General features: G+C 51.9%; 1 long non-coding RNA gene across 1 annotated transcript in view; it reads left to right on the forward strand.

Moving 5' to 3' along the window:
• Positions 1-18,661, forward strand: part of LOC309619251 — a 31,499-nt gene extending 12,838 nt beyond the window's left edge. Inside the window, exon 2 of the long non-coding RNA XR_014238830.1 lies at positions 304-18,661. This is a non-coding gene — a long non-coding RNA (uncharacterized lncRNA). The remainder of the gene's footprint in view (positions 1-303) is intronic.
• The last annotated feature ends 2,570 nt before the right edge of the window (positions 18,662-21,231 follow it).

Genomic DNA, 21,231 nt, shown 5'->3' on the forward strand with positions numbered 1-21,231 from the left:
GCAACTTGAGGACCAGATGTTCCTCCAGCTCCCTCTTCTCCTCAGGGTTGCACAGCCCTTCCTGAGAATGGGGTTTCACTTCTGAAATGGGCAGCAAGGTGCAGCTTAACCAAACTGCAAGCCGGTCAGTTGACACACCATTGTGGTGTTGTCCCGTGGCCACTGACCCGAGCCTGAGCAGGTTGGGCATGTGTCCTGGCTAAGCCGGAGGCTGGAGACTCGGGGTCCAAACACCACTGGTCTTTAACACCCGGCAGACTGCTTTTTAGACTTTTAACAACCAATCAACTGTATTATTTACAGGACAAGACTCACGAAACCCCCATAGTTCTTGTAAAGAACGCACCCGTCTGTGCACGGCAACACCAATGATCCCATCTGTGTTTTGTGGCCCGACACTCCACGCTGTCCCTGGGGCTGAGGACCTGGTGGCTCTGAGAGGACACGGGACTTTTCTCATCCTCTCCAGACGTTGCTCATGAGGAGGCCAGGGGTCTCCGTGACGTCATGGGAAGAGAGTCCCTTCCATCTGGAAAGGAGAAGGTGGTGAGGGTCAGGGAAAGTGGCATCACACTCCTGCAGCGTTGAGTGACAAGTGTTGACGACGTGAGCTGTGAAGGGCTCCCAGCAGCAACCAGCGCCCCTGTCCCGAGCGCCAGGCTGTGCCTTCAGCCCACTGTCGCCCCAGAAATGCACACGCTGGCCAAGGGTTGGCTTCGGCAGGAAGCTTCGAAAGGGCCTTGTAGGCGATCCTGCATGCTCTTGTGAATTCTGTTCTTCTGAAAAATCCCATTCCTTTTGTATCGTGATTCACAAAGGAGACTAGGGGAAGGAAGAGATAGCAAAAGAGATCTCCCTCAAATCAATGCCTCCCGCAAAACCAAAAGCCTCGCAGGAATTCTCTCTAGATATTTCCACTGTTTTCTCCCAAAGAAATCTGAGATGGGCAGGAAGGGAGGAGAGGGCTGTGCTCACCAAGAAACGGCCTCTTATTGAGAGGACGGACGGCATTAGTCTGTCCTCCTATCAATCTTCCTCAAGCCCTTTCATGTTGGGGGCTTGAGGCAAAGCTGGCTTTCCGGGGTCTGGAGCCAGGTCAGTTGCCGTTTGAGTCTGAGCAGCCTAGGTTTGAGTACAGGAAGGAGCCTGGATTGCTTAGGCAAACTCAAGGGTCTGTATTTTCTGAGTTTTTCCAAGTCTTGTTCAGGGCTGAGTGGTCCTGGACCTGAGTCCCAGTCCGGTATTTGCACGGTGACGTTAAACATCACAAAGTGTGTGAAAGTGGTGGAGATAGTCTTTTCAGCTTTGGAAGTTCCATTCTACCCCGGGGTCACGAGCTGTGTTATGAACTTGCTGGAAGTTCAAGGGTGAGCAGGCCTGGCGTGGCTCCCATGCTCCACCCTCAACAGCAAACCCTGGACACAGCTCCACCGGGTCATAGAAGGACCCTGGAAGCTTTGCACCCAAACCCTGCCATCCTGTGGGGTGCCCCCTGAGATGCAGCTCTCTGATTCTCAACGGCATCTTGGCCGGGTGGGGCCGTCTCCAATCCCTAGCAGAGCTGAGCCACCGCACCGTGGAGGCTGCTGGCGCCTGTCCTGGTGCACCTCGGGGAATTGGCCTCACCTCATGTATAGATGGGGCGGCAAGGGCAGCTGGCAGGTGCCCATGCTCTAGTGGGTGGCTGCCCTCTGTTTCGTCCCTTTAAGGCGAGTGTCTGGCCTCCTTAAACGCTCTCCTTGGGGAGAGTGAGTCGGAAGGCTGGTTCTCAGCTCACATCAGGGCTGCCATTCAGGGCTGTTCAACTTTGGACAAGTTGCTTGGCCTCTCTGGGCTCCTCAGGGAGCCAAGAAGGTGGGCACAGAGTGGGCTTTCATCACACAGCTCCCTTTGCTGTGCAGCAAACTTTGCATCCTTGTTTCCACTCCTTCCTGTGTGAAGGTGTCTTTGCTGGGGGTAGGGTGCTGAGGGGTCTTGAGGTGGACAGAGGGGTGCCATCCTCGGGGGCACTGTGGCCCAGGCCTGGGGGCAGCCAAGTTGGCGAGGGGTGGCCACGGGGCTCTCCGTGGTGGGGTCTGAGGAAAGGTGTGTTGGGGACAGGGGATGTGGTGTGGGGTGATAGGACTTGGCAGGCTCCTGTCCCAGCCCTCGGGACACCACCCTGCCATCCAGGGTCCATGCTGCCCTGAGCCCTCCCCTGCCCGAAGCTCCACGGGTCCCCCTGAGCTCAGGGCACGTCCACGGGGTAGACAGGAGCTGGGAGGCGCCTGCCCTGGAGGCCTTCTGGCTGCGGAGTCGGGCAAGGGGCTCAGTCCAGAACTTCTGTGTGCGGCTGTGGAGGTACAACGCAGAGGTAGAGCATTTGACTGCAGAATTTCTGTGCGAGCAAAGACGGTTTAGCGAGCAGGATATTTCCAGATGACTCCCTCTGCCGACCCAGGGCTCTGCCTGGCGCCGTGGTAACTGGGTGACCGCAGGCTGTCTCCACGGCAGCGGCCCCTCCCGATGCCACTCCAGAGCTCTCATTAGCTCGGGAACCCGTGTGGGGTTACCGTGGAGCTGGACCTGCAGGGCGGCTGGGGCCGGAGACTTCAGGGCCCCCGGTGTCAGAAGTAAATTAAAGGCAGGTGAAGAATGTGTACGGGGGCAGCTGGGGCCCCGGGACCACTGTGGCCTCACAGGGCCAGGCGGCTTTGTGGGCCCTCTTATAGCTGACAGGCAGCCCTGGTGGGCAAACACTGAGAAAATTGTGATGGGAGCGGAGGACCGTTGACCAAATATGAAAAAGGAGGCCAAGCATGGGAAAAGGCCAAGAAGGGCAAACACAGCGAACACTCTCCCCAGCTCTCGCTGGGCCCTGTGCTGACTGGGGGCCAGGGAGCAGCACCCACTCATCCTCTGGGGTGGGGGCTGTCTTCCATGTAGGCTGGGGGCCCCCACCCCAGTCCCAGATGTCCTTCCTCAGAGACCTGTGTTCCCTTTCCCCAGCCTCCAATCCCACCATTCACCACGCCTCAGGTAGGACAGCATCGAGTGGGCACACTCTCTGGGGGCCACAGTTTATTCTGCGGTGTCCCCCTGAGCAGAATTGAGGGCTTAGGCCAGCAGGAATGGAGATAGGCTGGGAGAATGTCAATGCAGATGAATAATAAAGGCACTGACAAGGCCTGCACAGACATGGAGTGCTGTCTGGAAAAATGCAGGGTCTGATGAGGAATGGGTCTTCTGGAAGGATGGCTTAGACTTGGAAGATTGAACCCAAAGCATTTGAAGGTCACAAGGTGATGCTGGAGGAGTGGCAAAGAGAAACTTAGGACACACAGACCGGAAATGAGCTCACCGTGCAGAGAGGCCAGCAAGCTTGGCTGCCCCTCGGCAAGGTGGTGTCAGAACCAAGCTTCTGCACATTTTTTCCTAGTGCACAAGGTCTAGGGGCTGGTTTAAAATAGCAGATCTGATGTGGTACATATATACAATGGAATATTACTCAGCCAAAGAGAAGAATGAAATAATGCCATTTGCAGCGACATGGATGGACCCAGAGATTGTCATACTGAGTGAAGTAAGTCAGACAGAGAAAGACAAATATCATATGACATCACTTGTATGTGGAATCTTAAAAAATGATACAGATGAACTTATTTACAAAACAGAAATTGAGTCACAGATACAGAAAACAAACTTATGGTTACCAAAAGGGGGGTGGGGAGGGAAAAATTGGGAGATTGGGATTAACATATATACACTACTATATATAAAATAGATAACTAATAAGAACCTACCGTATAGCACAGGGAACTCTACTCAATACTCTGTAACGACCTATATGGAAAAAGAATCTAAAAAAGAGTGGATATATGTATAACTGATTCACTTTGCTGTGCAGCAGAAACTAACACAACATTGTAAATCAACTATACTCCAATAAAAATCAATTTAAAAAGTAATAAATATATAAATAGCAGATCTGATTCTGTAAGCTGCACAGATGAATTGTTTTACAGCCTCGACCTGAAGGTGGAAGGCTCCTTCAATGAACCTGGATGACAAAGGACACCAACAGCAGAGAAAAGGAGTCGGGAGGCCTGTGCGTGGGTGTTCCCTGCCTTCATGGAAGCTGCATGTAATACCTGGCTCAGAGTTTACTCCACAGCATGTGACCTGGTGTAAGGGAGGCCTGGAAATCTCTGTCACACGGACACTTCCCATCTTAGAATTTGATCTGGGTGTTTGAACATCTTGTCAAGGTATCGTTTACTTGATCAACATTGGTGGAGAGCCTCTTTGTGTGCGGCATGGGCTCTGCCCCCAAAGAGCTTGCCTTTGCTCTGCTCCCTCAATCACTGGTCACCAGATGCTGGCCTTCAACGTGTTGCTATATGTCTTCTCTGTGCTCATCAACTTGGAATTGAACAAAATCAAACAGGTTTCCTACCTGCAGGACTTGTCAGAACCTTTAACCTGCGTTTCTTGTGAATCTCCTTAAGCAGTGAGACAGGCTGTGGGGCCTTGGATGCCGGCATGATGGTTGTGGAAACATCTGCAGGTTCTTTGACGTCACTCTGTCCAGAAGGTGGGGCCCAGTCCCTCTCCCCTGGGTGTGGGCTAGACTTCGTGCTCTGCTACCAGTCAGCGGAAGGTGGAGGGTGGGCTGCTGTGTGCTCTCTGGGGCTGGGCCAGAGGAAGGGCCACTCCCCCTGGGAACACTCACTCTGGGGGAAGCCATTGTCAGAGGACGTTCTAGCAGCCTGGGAGAGGCTTATCCTGGGGCAATGGGTTTCCACCAACAACCAGCACCAGCCCCCAGCTGCATGAAGGGCCGCCCTAGCAGAGGAGCCACCGGTCCCACTCAAACCTTCAGGTGAGACGTGCTGAGACCCCAACCCTGCACAGCTACGTGGCTTCCAAATTCCTGACCCATAGAATCTATGAGGCTAGTAAACGCTCCTTATTAAGTCACAAATTCTTGTTCTGCAGCAACAGCGCCAGGCGAGCAGGCCTGGCATGGAGGTTGGGGTTTTGTCCTGGTGGAAATGGGGAGGTGTGGGAGGTGCAGGGAACAGACAAGACGAAGAACCAGGAAAGAGCGGGAGAAGCCGTCGGGACAGCAAGGGTGTGAGGGCAGGATGGGGAGAATGTTCTGGATCCAGGGCGATCCTTCCCAAGCCCATCCTCACTCCCAACTGTGCTGGGAGACGGGGTCTGTGAAGCTCGGGATTCAGAGGAGCGCTAAGCTGTCCCTCCCGTAAACTGTTCACGTCTCTGCCCACCTGCGTTGCGAGGTGTCATGCCGTACCCACGGTGAAACACTAACCTTTGTCCGCACTTGGGCATTTGTAATGACAAATGTCATTACAGTGCATTTGACATAAAAGCGTGTTCTTAATATTCATGCTTAATTATTTTAACAAAGAAATGTGGAAAAGTTTGTTGTGTGGGTGCGAGGCCACAGGACAGGCAGCAGGGAGGAGCATCCTGGGGCCCCAGTGGAAGCAGAGGGGCAGGTCAGTGGGGAGTCAGGGAGGCAAGGAGGCTCCTGGCTCCCTGGGGTGGAGGCCCAGGCTCGGGAGGCCGAGCACAGCTGGGCAGCGCGGAGGGAGCCGCTGAGAGCCGAGAGGCGCGGCCGCGGGTCCTCAGCAGTCTGCCAGCTACAACGAAAGACAGACGTAACAAGTGCTGACGAGGGAGGAGCCGGGGAAATGGGAGCCCTGATCACTGTCATGGGAGAAAGTCTGGCAACTCCTCAAGGTGTTCGACAGAGTGACCATAGGACCAGAAATTCCACTCCTAGATGTAAACCTGAGAGAAGCGAAAACATACATCCACACAAATCCCTGGACACGGCATGATTCATAATAACCCCAAAGTGTTATTATGACTAATAACATAATCCAAACGTCCATAATCGACAAACAGGTAAACAAAACATGGTCCTTCCACACAGTGGAAAATTATTCAGCCACACAAAGGAATAAAATGCCGACCAGGCTGCTATGTGCTTGACCCTTGACAACATAATGCTCAGTGAAAAAGAGCCACAATTCCATTTATGGGAAATGTCCGGAAAAGGCAAATCCACAGAAAGAAATAGATTAGTGGTTGCCAGGGGCTGGGGGACAGGACTGGGGGTGACCACTGGTGGTGTGGGGTCTCCTTTCGTGTGATGAAAATGCGCTGAGATTAGGTGGTGGTGATGGTTGCACAACCTTGTGAATGTGCTAAAGACCATTGAATTGTACACTTCAGATGGTGGATTTTACGGTGTGTGAGTTCTCTCTCAATGAAGCTGTTTGACAGAGAAGAGAGAGAGAGAGAGAGAAGCAGATGTCAGGGGGAAGGAAAAGGGGAAGAGGAACGTGCAGAACCAGAGTCCAGGCAGACCTGCAGCTGCCAACAGGAAGGTGGGATCTAAAGGGCACGAAAGCCACGCTGAGGACCGAGTGGGGCCTGTGCTGCAGGTGAACGCCCTCACCTGAGTGGTGCTCATGTCTGCAGGTAAATGACCTCACCTGCAGGCCGAGTGGGGCCGGTGTCTGTAGGTGAACGGCCTCACCTGACACAGCCTCACTTTGGGGGAGGGGAGAGCCTGCTTCGGTACAAAGGAGTTTGGGGCTTTTCTCACCAGTCAGCAGGTAAGGGAGCACGCGTGTGTGTGCATGTGTGTTGGAGCATTTTGTTTAACCAAAATGATGAGGGTGCTAGAAAACTATACAATATAGCCCAGATCTTAGATTATTTTGGATTTAAAAGAGGCAGAAAGTTCTGCTTTCTGAATGTGTACGTCCTTCCCACAAATGAAATGGGGGAAACTGCTTGAGGTCGGCAGCGTGTCCTCCTGTCAAAGGTGGCGTTGGCAGGCAATGCAAATTATTTTTGCTTTATTTGGGGAGAGGGGACTGGAGTGGGACTGAGGGACCAGAAGTCTGAGAACTGATGGAGTGAAGAGCATTGCTTGGGGACTTCCCTGGTGGTGCAGTGGTTAAGAATCCACCTGCCAATGCAGGGGACATGGGTTCAAGCCCGGGTGCAGGAAGATCCCACATGCCGCGGAGCAACTAAGCCCGTGAGCCACAACGACTGAGCCTGCGCTCTAGAGCCTGTGAGCCATAACCCCTGAGCCCACGTGCCGCAACTACTGAAGCCCACGCGCGTAGAGCCTGTGCTCCGCCACAAGAGAAGCCACCGCAGTGAAAAGCCCGCGTACCACAACAAAGAGTAGCCCCTGCTCACTGCAACTAGAGAAAGCCTGCGCATGGCAACAAAGACCCAACGCAGCCAAAAATAAATAAATAAATAAATTTATTAAAAAAAAAAAAAAGCATTGCTTGGATCATGCGATGGTGGCGACGGTGGTGACCAAGGCAACTTCCAAACCAGGAAAACACAGTGGAGGAGTTGATGGAGGAGCATGCACAGACAGGAGGCAAGGGGTCCTCCAAGACGCATGAGCAACACACCCGTGGACGAGGGTCCCAGGGAAAGAACTCAGAGGCTGACAGAGTGGCGGGAAGCTTGCAGGGGAATGAGGTGGAGGAGGGCAGGAGCCCCCGTTGCCGAAACTTTGGCACCTGTAGGAGGAATGAACGTCATGGAATTAACACGTCACGACGGCATCAAGGGAGCAGCACCAGTGCCGTTGTCTGGTTTGGTTTGGTTTTTAGAAACATTTTAGAAGCTCAGAAGCACTGAGCGTGGAGCGTGCGGCCTGGGGCAGGCGTCAGGGCTGGCGTGGGGGCCTCTGGATCCAGGTTTGGAAGCCACGAAGCCCTCGGAGCCGAAAACCCTGTAACAATCAGGAAAACAGGGCAGGAGCTGTCAGTGCAGGTTGAAAAGGGAGAGAGGAGGTATTGAGGGGCTGAGAACACGCATTATTACATCCAGAGGAAAGAGTGTTGCAGGAGCCCCACGGAAGCTCATGGAGAAGCACAGGAAGCAGGGCTTTGACTGGAGACGAGGTTCTCCATGTGTGTGCTCGTCCCCTCGGGGCCACGGCACAGGCTCGCCTTGGCTCTTCCTCGGGGCCTGGGCTGCCAGGGCTGGGCATCCATGTGAGCCTGGACCGTCCTGACTTACCTCCAAGGTCTTGGTCGTCCAAGGACATGCAGCTGATGGGAAGGGGCCCCACTGGTCACAGACAGGACAGCGGAGCATCAGGAAGAATAATGACTGAAATGGGTTGAAACGTGTTAAATAAATTACAATTCATGAGTCCATGACTATCCAGAAAACAAAGCAAAAGCAAAAAAAAAAAAAAAAAAAAGGTAGGGGGCTCTCAGTCACCTTTGAGGGATGCTGGAAACCAACTTGTTTCTCTGAAAATGGATAGAGGAAAGAAGCAGGCATTTATCCTGCTTTTCCTGAATGAATAGTAACCACACAGTCAACAAGAAGATTCTTAGAGAAACACCCAGCTGACAGATGCAGGGAGGTGGGGAAGGTAAAATCAGCCTTGGGCAGCCCTGGGGGACATGCCTGGAAGCCCACAACCCAGCGAGGACATGGTCCTGCTGAAAAGCAAACCTGACTCAGGCCAACCTCTGTGTCCATCACGGGCTTGCAGGAAATACAGGCACAGAGGGACAGTCAAGCAACCCCGGGGACGCAGCCCGCTGGGGCCAGTATGTGGAACATTCTACGGGGCAAACAACTCAGTTCCTTCAACAAGACATTAAAAGGAAGGAGAGTGTTATTCATATAGCTTGGGGCATATTAACAAATTGCCTTTTTAAGACCTTGTTTGGATTCTGATTTTAAAAAAAAAAACAGCTATATGAAATGAGACAGTTGGGCAATTCTGGGCATTGGCTCTTTATTTGGTTTTAAGGCTACTAAATTTTTAGGTGACAATGTTAGTGTGGTTAAGTTCTTTAAAGGTTCTTGTATTTTGGCAGCATTTACAGGCAAATGTGGTATGTGTGAAGGTGGAGCAGAGACAGAATAAGACAGGCCGAGAGTTGATCGTTCCTGAAACTGGGTTACGGGAAGGTTGGGTTCATGATACTGTTTTCTCTACTTTTGCATTTACATTTGAAATTTTCCGTAGTAAAAACATTAAAAGTCGATGCCCCCATGGAGCTTACATTCTGGTTTTGCCATGCGTGTTTGTGAGGCAGATGAGTAAGACACCGCATAGTATATTAATTCAAGGTGGAGGGCGTGTGTGTGCAGGGGGTGTTACGACTCTAGGTTGGGGTGGGTCTCACTGAGAAAGCGACAGGAGTCGTGCAGGGCGGGGGCAAAGAGCAGTCTAGCCAAGGAGCTGCATGTCCGAAGCCAAGGCTGCAACAGGAGCAGCCCGCAGCCCGAGGGGAGGGGTGGGATCCCGGAGAGACCTCGGTCGTCAGGTGTGGGGGATGGGAGCCCCTGGCAGGCTTGGCAGGTGTAACACCACCTGCGGGTTTGATCAAGGCCAGGGGTGCAGACCAGCTGACCGGAGTCCAGCCAGTGAACGAGGAAGAGCTGCTGGGGGCTGGCCCAGGGCTGGTGGTGGCAGGCTTGCATGTGGAGCTAATTTGGAGAAGCCCAAGGAAGAAGGGCGTCACCCGGATGCTGCCCTCGGGGTCAGACTCAGGGGAACCTGCCCGCCCGGGCCCCGCCTGCCTCTTGGCAGCCCCGCCTGCCCCCGTGGTGGCAGCTTCCTCCTCCGGGCCTGCACTCCATTCCACAGGCTCTCACCTCCTGTAATACCCAGGGGGCGACTGCTGCCACCTTACAAGTCTTCAGGAGGAAGCAGCAGGTAGGGAGCTCTCAGACGGGTCCTGCAACTGCTCCCCACCTGTGTGGGGACCGCGGCCCGGGCAGGGCCAGCAGCGCTCGCCTTCCTGCGCAGGCGCAGGGCTACTTCAGTGCCCTCGCGTCTCACATCCTCGCATCCCAACTGCTGTGGTCGGATGGCTCCCCTGGCCCAAGATGCGTCACCCCCAGCCGCCTTTCCTGCCGCGCCCTGGGTTCCAGGCAGCCCAGGTCCTTGGAGAACTGAGATTCTAGCTCAGCCTCGGGGCCTCTGGAGGCATCAGCTGGAACTTTGCCCCGAGAGAATGAATTGCGACACACAGAGATAAATGGCTGTGTCGGCACATTTCCACCACGTGCTCAGTGCTGGGCAGGCATCGCATTAAAGCAGAAATGTGCAACATTAGCAGGAAACATCTGCGTGGGGAGGGGACAGGCCACGCCAGGAGGGCCAGTTCTGTGCCCTGGGATGGACGTGGCTCCCAAAGCAGGGGGAGCCCGGCCTGACCCGGCCCGGGGAGGGGTCCCTGCAGTGGAGCCTGAGCGGGAAGGGCGGGGAACACCGGGTGGGCTGCGCAGGTCTGGTCTCCGTCCTTCCACTTGGGCAGGGGGTCCCAGGTGCCTGCAGGAAGCTCTGTTTCCCTGTGAGTTTGGGTGGGGGGATCAGCCCCCAGTGGGTGGTGAGTGAGGCTTCCTTTCAAGGCAGCAGTTTGGGGCTCACCCCTAAGTTGTCTCATCCATCGACTCCGCGGAAGCACCCCTTAGGCTCCTGATCTGGGCCCCAGGCACTGCTGGACGCTGGTGGCAACTGAGACAGCTCCGTTGACAGTGTGACAGCCACATGGCGGTGGGGACAGCCAGGCCTGGGTGGCGTGGCCAGGTGGGGTCTGCTCCTCGAAACAGCTCCTTGTCCGCGTTTCACAGATGAGAAACTGGGGGAAGATGGTGAAGCCACTGGCGAGGCTGGGGCCGCTCAGGCCTCCAAGGTTCAGCTGGACTAGCCACCACGTCTGAGCCCAGGTCTCTGGGCTAAGCTGACGGCCCTCAGACCCCGTGCATGTCCCTTTATCCACACCCTCTGCCGTGGACAGTCACTGAGAACTCATGTTGCCTCCCGGAGCTCAGAGCAGGTGGCAGTGTGGGTCGGAGGTCAGGACCAGGCACAACTGCAGACACCCACACCAGCTGGCTTGAGTTAATAGTTCCCACAGGAGGTTGCAGCTCATCCCATTTCGTCTCTGGGGGCACATCACAGTGAGATTTACTGTTTGGGGTGTTTGTGAAGAAAGTGGAGGGTTCTGGCCTCATTGGAGGTGGCCAGCTTCCCAGGGCCTGTTCTCCTCTGAGTGACACTGCCCTGTGTGTTCTGATGGATGCCTGGACATCTAGGGAAATAGCCCGTTTGTGGTTTTTGGACACTTAGGTTGTATGATTTATAACTTGGTCTGCGTCCCAGCTGCACAAGATCTGACTCCTCGAGGAGAACAAGCTTCAACCAGAATCCAGAATACCGGCACTTTGGCTCTGAATTTCAGGGACCAGTTAAGTATCCCCCCAAGTCTGAGGACTGATTCAAACGGACTTAGTTTTGCCCGATCCCCCCCAAAATTAAAAATAAAGCAACTGCAGGGCTTCCCTGGTGGCACAGTGCTTAAGAATCCGCCTGCCAATGTGGAAGACACGGGTTCGAGCCCTGGTCCAGGAAGATCCCACATGCCGCGGAGTAACTAAGTTGTGGCGTGCGCCACAACTACTGAGCCCATGTGCCACAACTACTGAAGCCCGCACGCCTAGAGCCCGTGCTCCGCAACAAGAGAAGCCACCGCAATGAGAAGCCCGGGCACCGCAACAAAGAGTGGCCCCCACTCATGACAACTAGAGAAAGCCCGCACGCAGCAATGAAGACCCAATGCAGCCAAAAATAAATAAATAAATAAATTTTAAAAATAAAAAAAATAAAAATAAAGCAACTGCAAACGTCACCACTATCATCACTTAAGAGAAGTGAATGAAATGGGGAAGGAGGAAATCTCAGATAAAGAACACTGCTCACTGCAGTGGCGGTCAGTCCTCACCAGCACAGACGTCTGAGACCCTGCCCTGCTCCCCTGGCCAGGCTGTTGGCCTGTCGAGGCCCCTTGAGACCTCAGAGCACCAAGAGGTGTGAGGAAAGGACTCTCGGCAGGTGCTGTGCCCTTCGAGAGGCCGCTTGCAATGACTCGGGTTGTCTGATCTCTCCTGGGCAGAACCGTGATCACTCCCGTCACTCCCTTTGCTGCCCACTCAGGGGCCCGCTCCCCAAAGCCACTCCACGATGTGTCCTCCTCTGGGCTGGGTGGAGGCCCAGCCTCTCTCTCTGGTGGAGAAAGGCACAACCATTCTTGGAGGGTCACTGTGGCCATGGCAAAGGTCCCCCTTCCCCTCAGAGGGAGACCTTCCCCCTGCAGCCCATCTGGGGCAAGGGGTCCTGCTCAACAACACCTCTACCTCCACCCCAGCTCCCCTGGGAGGGCAGGGGCTGGGGGTGTCCTTCCCAAGGGTGGTCCCACAGCCGGCCACCACAGGACCATTCTGTGACACACGTATGCACGTGACCCGTGTTTGTGGAGCTTAAGAAGGTGATTGAACACGTGTGCTGGGCAGCAGACACCCCAACGACTACCTTCGTTTACTCGTCTCATGACAGTAACGTCACACTGCGTGGTGACCACGTTTGCATCAGAATATACCGATGGGTCTGAGATTCTTCCAAGGACGCTTTGCTGTGGGTTTTACAGTGAAAGGATCCCTGGAAGATGCACGGTGGTGCCCGTGTGCTGGGCCTGTTACCATCCATTCTGCTCACTGCTCTTGTCCAGCTCCCCAGACACTGGGCTCTCGGACCCAGGTCATCACAGAGGAACTCGGGCAATGGCACAGTGTTGCCAGCGTTTCCGATGATCGCCCAGCCTGACCCTGGGGGCCCTGCCTGCCCCCTGGGATTCCTGAACATGTGGGAGACAGGTACCTCTTTCTCTCCTTTTCCATCCTGTTCTCCTTGGAAGGAAATTCCTACCACAGCCCACACTTAAGGGATGCACAATTCTTTTTAATTTAACGCTGTTTCTTTTTTTTTTTTTTTGGCCACTCCATGCAGCATGCAGGATCCTAGTTCTCTGACTGGGGATTGAACCTGTGCCCCCTGCAGTGGAAGCACGGAGTCCCAACCACTGGACCCCCAGGGAAGTCTCTGAATGCTGTTTCTTGGAGAGCTTTTCCTATTGGTACAGCTTTGTATTCTTTTCCTCACCTGCATAGTATGTACCTGCCATAACTAATTTGACCAGTTTTCTCCTTAATATGCATTTAGGATGTAAAGAACATTGAACATGCATAATATTTTTTAAACTAATAGGTAGAAGTTTTATGAGAAACAGTATATTTACATAGTCTCAAAGTATGTCTCACAAAATACTTGTTAATTAAGTGGGGAAACCAAGCAGATACCACCTTCAGCAAGTGATCCAAGCTGACATTATCTGTAATGCGACAAAAAGATATCATGTACCTCTTGATATTGTTACCGACCAGGGTCCTTGGGCTCTTCAATCAATAAAAATTAAGAGGCCAGACAAGGAATTCAGACAAAGCTTTACTGGGGCTTGTGCAGCACGATGGAGTGAAAACAAGTATCAGGTGCCCTTTGCTCACTCTCCAAGGAGGGGAGGCTGGTTTCTTAGATGGGGTGAGGGTGGGGGCTGATGGGTAGGTTGGATGGAGGGGTGGCTTAGGTGGTCAGTCCACCCCCTTGGTGGTGCTGTGTGGAGGGATCCTGCAGGGGACCCAGCTTTTGCTCCCGGCACCTCAGAAATGGCAGTTGGTTTATGGCCTTTTTGTATCTTGTTCATGATTTGCCCCAACTGAGCATGTATGCAGTGATTTTTAGTTCCTTGTAGTTTCTTTGTATTCTGTTGCTCAAGGAGATGTTTGTCTAGATGCAAGTGCAAGCACTGCAGCAAAGGATCCCAGGTCCCAGCCTATCTCAATATGATACACTGTGAGGGACACAGCATACAAATAAATATGTGGTTATATATGTTACATGTATATGAGAGAGAGAGAGGAAGAGAGAAAAAAAGCAAATGTGTTAAAATGTTAACGGTTTAGGGAATCTGGGTAAAGCGTATACAGGAATTCTTTATATTATGTTTGTAACATCTCTAAATCTTAAATTATTTCTTTTTAAATTTTATTTATTTTATTTTTTGGCTGTGTTGGGTCTTCATTACTGCGCGTGGGCTTTTTCTAGTTGTGGCGAGCGGGGGCTACTCTTCGTTGTGGTGCATGGGCTTCTCATTGCTGTGGCTTATCTAGTTGCAGAGTACAGGCTCTAGGCGCAAGGGCTTCAGTAGTTGTGGCGTGCAGGCTCAGTAGTTGTGGTGCACGGGCTTAGTTGCTCCGCGGCATGTGGGATCTTCCCGGACCAGGGCTCGAACCCACGTCCCCTGCATTGGCAGGCGGATTCTTAACCACTGTGCCACCAGGGAAGCCCCTTAAATTATTTCAAAATAAAAATTTTTTTAATTAAAGACATAAAAAGCCTGCCTATTCCAGGATTATAGAAATATTATCCTATATTTTTAGCTAATACTTCATCTTGTTTTGTTAATTTGGCTTTTAAAACACCCAGATTTTTATTTTGGAGTATAGTCCAATGTGGAGTCTAACTTATGTTTTCCAAATGTGAACATGCATGTAAAAACATTACTTTTTACACTGATTTGATAAACTCTTAGAAGTGGAATTGCTGAGCAAGAGCCTTCCCTCCAGCGGGGTTTGTACCATTTCACCCCCCTCCCCAGGAGGGTCCGAGGTGTCCCTGTGCTGCCCGCCAGTGTAGGGTTAAACTCTAGGCTTTTGCTAAGCAGATACATGAAACATGGTTTCTCGATGTCGTCTTGAAATTTATTCCTCTTATTGTGAATGAGTTTGAGCATCTCATGTGTTCAAGGGCCATTTGTATTTCTTTTTTTTGGTGAACTATTTGTTCACTGATCTGTAAGAGCTCTTTGTATATAAAGATTAGCCCTTCCTACATGGTATGAATAGCCTGGTATCGTTGATCTTTCCACTTCGTGTTTAGTTGTTTTGGCCATTAAAAAAGTTTTTTTAGTTAAAACATTTTCATCTTTTCTTTTATGGCTTCTGGATTTTTTTAGGTAACGAAAAGCTTTTTTTCTATGTTTTCCTCTAGTACTCTTAGGATCTTCCTCCTTAACATTTACATTTCTGATCCTTTTGGAACGATGCTGGTGTCTGGTGAGAGGTGTGTGTCTAACCTAAGTTGGTCACCTCATTGTTTGATGAGCGTCTATTCATAACGTCTCATTGGCACCACATTTGCACACAGCAGCATCCCGTGTTCCGGCCTCTATTCCGTTCCATGTACTGGCTAGGTGAGTCCCAGGAGGTAGCTTGTGTCATGTCCCTTTTTGCCGGTTGGAGAATCAAGGCACAGGGAGTAGTATCTTTCGGAAGGTCCCGTGGGTGGGTGGCTCTGCCTGCGGCTGCCCGTGCCCTGCTCTGCCCGCCTGCTTCCTCACTAGCATTTCTTCTTAACCCCCTGCCCCCCACCCCCTGGCAGGGTGAGTTAAGCAGGAATGACTAGAAGACAAAGTGTCCGGGTTCCTTATCTATGTGCTCAGATCTCAGAAGCTGCCACGTTATCTGGGGCTCACAGAGGTGCCGGGCAGCCCGCTGGCCACGATACCCATCTTGGAGAGGAACAAGGCTCTGTTAGGGTCTCACGAGATCACTCTTTGACCTGAGGGTGAAGTTCAAATGGTGCCGGCTGCCGTCCTAACTCCCTCCACCCCAGCTACAAGGGCTCTGCGTGGGCATGGGCGAGGCTGCCCATACAAGGCTGGGGGGCCTCCTATCCCTCATCTGTGAGCGTGTGTTACCTGCTCAGGTGTTGCTCCGTTTGAGGTCTTCCTGACCCCTCCCCCCTAACCCGGGCAGAGTGATTGCATCCTGCTTGGACCACTCTGCCTCCCAGGTGTCTGTCCCTGAACTGCAATGAAGTGTTGGCCTGTCTTCATCTGCCCGCTGAGCTCCAAGAGCCTGGAAGGCAGGACTGGGTGTTGCTTCTTGGTCCCCAGGGCTCAGGAAGTGAATCGAGGGGCGTCGAGGGTTTTAGGATAGTTCATGAATTGCTAATATTCATTTTGGCTTAGGACGAGCTGCGTGCATGTACAGCTGTTTACGTCCTAAACCCGGCAGCGTATGGCTTGGGGCTCAGCAGTACCTGGCCTTGGTTCTCTAACTTCTGTGCGGCCATGGAACAAAGATGCTCGGTCATAGCACTGTGGTTGCCGGCACTGGGGAAGTCTGTGTGGCCCTCCTGCGCCCCCACCCCACATCGTCCCTGTGCCCCTGTGTGCCCACACCCCACTCACCAAGGCCCCTCCTGGGCGACTTACAAAACAGGTAAATTGGTCATTCTCTCCAAAGCCTCTCTTTCTCCTCCTGGTAACTCTCAGATGAGATTTCCTTCCCTTCCGCCAACTCGTGGTCAGCAAATCCCTTGGATGTGTTAGGACTCATAGCTTAGAGCTTAGAGGCTTTTCCTTCCTGGGGATATGGGTCTTCTGCTAGGAGACTCTATAAAATCAGTAAGTGCCCCCACTGGACCCCGTTTGCCCAGGTAGCTTCTGACACGTGTTAAGCTGAAATGAGCACATACACGGCCCTCTGGGAGCTGTGGGGGTCACGCAGTCCTCTGCACCCCCAACTTCCATCTCAACCGGCTGTGATGAAGCCACAGGTCCAGACAGGGCAGAGCAAACCTACATCCCCACTGGACCCATGTGTGCCATGGTGGCTGCAATCACCATCTCCTCGAGGGGTAACCCAGGCAAACTGCCCACCCTGGTGTCTGAAGTTTGCCCCTGGTCTTCGGTCGGGGCTGTGGAATGTCCCCTATGAGGCCTGGAGGCCTGGATCATACGGGGTCAGTGAGAGTAATGCTGTAAGTCAATAGAGGCCGTCCTCACCTACCTATTCCCAAAGCCCTCACAGAAACCCTGATGTCCATGGCTCACCGATCTAGTGCACAGACCAGGAGATGCCGGGGCTGAAGTCTGCGGCCTCGGAGCCTTGGACAGAGCCACCTTCCAGCGCATGTGGGGTCTCTCTCCAGAGACACGCTCACTCGAGTAAGTTACTTCCATGGTGTACGCCTGACAAGCACAGTGAGACGGTCCTGCTGGTCTAGGCAGCCTGCGATCTCGCTGTCAGGACAGGAACGCCCACACACTGTCTCCCAGCTGCACTGGAGCACCGTGAAAGAAGGCAACGGTGACGGGAAATCTACACAGAAGCTGTAGTGTTATTTGCTTTATTTAATAAGATAATTGATTTTGTGTTCGTTTTATCTTACTAGGGAGTTATATGTTAGTCATATGCAAAATACCAAGCAGCATGGTGTAATGAGTGATGACAAATTCCGAAGTTTCCACCTGTGGTGCTGGGGTTTTGGCCGTGATGAAAGAGTGGGGATTTGTCCTGGGCAGGGGGAGGTCCCCCAGGGTTGCTCAGATCACAGGCAGGAAGCCCCACCCTGGTCCTGTTCCCTCACTCTCACTTCCCGTTCTGTTATTTGCGTGGTGAGATGTCAGGGAGTGAAAGGGAAGTTGGAGGGGAGATGTAGTTACACACGAACGAAGATGCACTTTTCCTGGTGAATGATACTCTGTTGGGTGACTTATCTCCAAAGAATGTCTGAGTCGGATACAGGCAAATGGAAGAGATTAGTCTGGGTTGTTCAAGGGTCCTTAATGCCTCACCCGCAGAATCACTTGGAGCTTATCCTGGATTCACTTTCTCCTCCTCCTCTGATGTGACTTGAGAGCTTCACTCCCTCCTGGTTGGACCTCACAGCTCCTCCTAGGAGCTGGCTGCCTGTGGTGGCCTTGTCCACTCGAATCGATGGACACGATTACCTGAGAGAGGCCTGGGCTTAAAATAAACCCACAGGACAGAGCGAGGCCCCGAGAGGTGGCTGGAGCTCTGGGGTGGAGCGAGGGACCCGCACGACGGCTGGAGTTGGGACCAGCAGAGCAGGACAAGGACGTGAGCCTGGAGCGCAGGTCTGTGCAAGGCAGTAATGTTCCATCCTTCAGCCCCTGAGGAGTCACTGATCACCCACAGCCCCCAACCCGCATCCCCCCGGCCCCCGTCAAAATCCCTGGGCTCCACGCTACCGGCTTAATGTCTCATAAACTGTTTTCTATTAATTTTATAAATTGATTATAATAACTTATAAAAAAGGAAAAGCCTTTATAGTCTGTAGGTAAGTTCACTGATCACCAGGTTCGTGTAAGCACTGGACAGAGACCATGTAGGTGAAGATCAAGCTCACGTCCGACTTCTAGAGGAGGGAGTTGATACTCAGACGATCCTCGCGTCAGGGGAAGGAAGAACAGGACCAGAGCGCGTGCTCCAGGGCCCCTACTCTTCACCTTTTAAAGTACAGTTTCATCTTAAAGAACCTACCTGCATTCAGCTCTGTGCTGGTAGCAACCTCCAAACCCTGCCATTTTCACTGAATAACCTGGGGAAACACTGCATGGGTTATGATGAGAAAAACAAGGAAGAAAAGGAAAGGAGGGAAGAAACCAGGCAAGGGAAACTCGAGCTGCTGAAACGAGGCTCTCGTGGGCACGGAAGGTGCAAACAGCCTCCAAGAGTGGGCCCAGTCTGCAGAAACTGAGACACAGATGGAGAGAACAAACGTATGGACACCAAGGGGGGGAAAGCGGCAAGGGTGTGGTGGTGGTGGTGTTGTGATGAAGTGGGAGATCGGGATTGACATATATATACTAATATGTATAAAATGGATAACTAATAAGAACCTGCTGTATAAAAAAATAAATTAAATTAAATTAAATTTAAAAATTAAAAAAAAAAAAAAAGAGTGGGCCCAGTCCCGATTTTCCTGTTTAGTCCAGTCATGTTTCAGCTCATGGAGAGAACAGGCATGAGATGTATTCGGACCCCACAGCCTCTGGGGGAGGATGGGGTGGTGGCAGCTTGTGGCCTGTGTCTCTTCTGAAATTCCCATTTCAGTTATTTTTCAAAGGGATGTTCAACCTTTCTTTTCCGGCCAACCTTAGCACGACACACTTCACCTTGGGACGAGATGGGTGACCCATCATGGAGGGATGGGATGTCGGTGGGAGATTTTCAGTCGCTTTGAGTTGGGGAGTAGGGGAGGGACAGGCATCCCATCTCTGCTTGGAACACACACTGTTCTTTTTTTTTTTTTTTTTTTAAGTATAATTGCTTTACAGTGTTGTGTTAGTTTCTGCTGTACAATGAAGTGAATCAGCTATATGTATACATAAGTTTCCTATGCAGGCTCATCGTTTTAAGAATAATAGGTGAAAAGATGTGAAAAGGGGGAGTTAACTAAAACCCTTCCCTGATAAAAATCTGCAGGCTCTCAAAGTTTAAGGGTGAGGCTCAGAGATAAGTGGTTTCTTCAGAGGCTTTAAAGGCTGCGGGCATCCTGGGTCTGTGATCTCGGAGCTGGAGGTGAGGGGAACAACAGAGCATCCCTGGGTCAGTCTTCCAAGGACTGAGGATCCAGTGGGGGGTGCCTGCTCTGAGAAACAGGGAGAAAGAGAAAAGAGTCTTCAAGAATGAAGACACAATAAAAACTATAAGCAATATGAATCCCATCAGTGGGGAAATGGTTGAGAAATAATAGCTCATCTATAACATGTACTGTTATGCACACAGTAAAAAACATGAATTAGAACTATGTTGAGGACTTCCCTGGTGGCACAGTAGTTAAGAATCCGCCTGCCAATGCCGTGGACATGGGTTCGAGCCCTGGTCCGGGAAGATCTCACATGATGCAGAGCAACTAAGCCCATGCGCCACAACTACTGAGCCTGCACTCTAGAGCCCACGTGCCACAACTACTGAGCCCACGTGCCACAACTCCTGAGCCCACATGCCACAACTACTGAAGCCCACGCTCTCTAGAGCCTGTGCTCCTCAACAAGAGAAGCCACCGCAATGAGAAGCCCGCGCACCGCAACGAAGAGTAGCTCCCACTCGCCGCAACTAGAGAAAGCCCGCGTGCAGCAATGAATACCCAACACAGCCAAAAATATATAAATTAAAAAAAAAAAAGAACTATGTTGACATGGAAGGGGTGACAGTTTTACAAAAATGGAATGACAAACTCCTATATATTTGTCTACGTTTGTGTGTGTATTTCCAGTGCTATACCAATGTGGGAAGATGATGCAGTTTGTCCCGGGTGTAAACCATAATTGGGTACCGTGTCTGTAGAGAATGTTAAAACAGTAATACAAGTGCCTAGAAGTTTGTCTCCTTTTTATTATCACCATGCATCAGCAATTCTAAACACTGTTGGTGATAAAACGCTTCTCCCTGCCAGGGGGTACGGCTGCCTCTGCTTCATGTCTTGCTCAGCCACTGTCGATTTGCATACCGTGTATATAAACATGAAGTCAAACATGGGGTGGGGGGCACACAGTTGGTTTTTGACCTGGGTTACCTGGGAAGGGCTTGGGGTTGGTGTGGTGGTGGGGGAAGAAGGATCAGCAAAGCAAAAATACAGGAGGAAACAAAACAGACTTCACTCAAGAATCATGATGTGGGCTTCCCTGGTGGCGCAGTGGTTGAGAGTCTGCCTGCCAATGCAGGGGACACGGGTTCGAGCCCTGGTCCGGGAAGATCCCACATGCCGCGGAGCAACTAGGCCCGTGAGCCACAATTACTGAGCCTGCGCGTCTGGAGCCTGTGCTCCGCAACAGGAGAGGCTGCGGAAGTGAGAGGACCGCGCACCGCGATGAAGAGTGGCCCCCGCTTGCCGCAACTAGAGAAAGCCCTAGCACAGAAACAAAGACCCAACATAGCCATAAATAAATAAATAAATAAAATAATTTAAAAAAAAAATTTAAAGTGTTATTAGAGAAAAACACCTTTAAAAAAAAAAAGAATCATGATGTGATGACATCTGTGCTTTTATTGAAAATTACACGTATGTACGTTTAAGTAAAGGGAAATTTTAAAAAGAAAAAAAGGAAAAGGTCTTCAAAGGTCTAGATCCTCTTCCCAGAAAACCGCACACTTTCACACTGGACTCAGAAGGTTTAGACACCCTAAAAGCTGTCCATGGGTCTTCTCTTCCGAGGTGAGAATCTGATGCAGACTTTGGGCTGGTCTGGGCTACAGTACGATCCCTTCTGCTCCTCATACGGAGCAGCTGAAATCCCTGAACTTGGTCAGATGACCTGGATTGGAATCTTGTCCTTACAGCCCACTGTCTGTGACCTTGGTCAGGACCCTTACACTAAGGAGCGGTTTCCTCACCTGTAGGAAGGGCCCCCACCTCCAAGCTGAGTGGACGGCACATGTGAGCTTCCGGCCAGCTGGGTCTCGGTCTCCACGGGTCACAGTCAACCACGGGACTTCTAAGAA

Source organism: Balaenoptera borealis (assembly GCF_965194805.1).
Source record: "Balaenoptera borealis genome assembly, chromosome: 20".
Taxonomy (NCBI): Eukaryota; Metazoa; Chordata; class Mammalia; order Artiodactyla; family Balaenopteridae; genus Balaenoptera; species Balaenoptera borealis.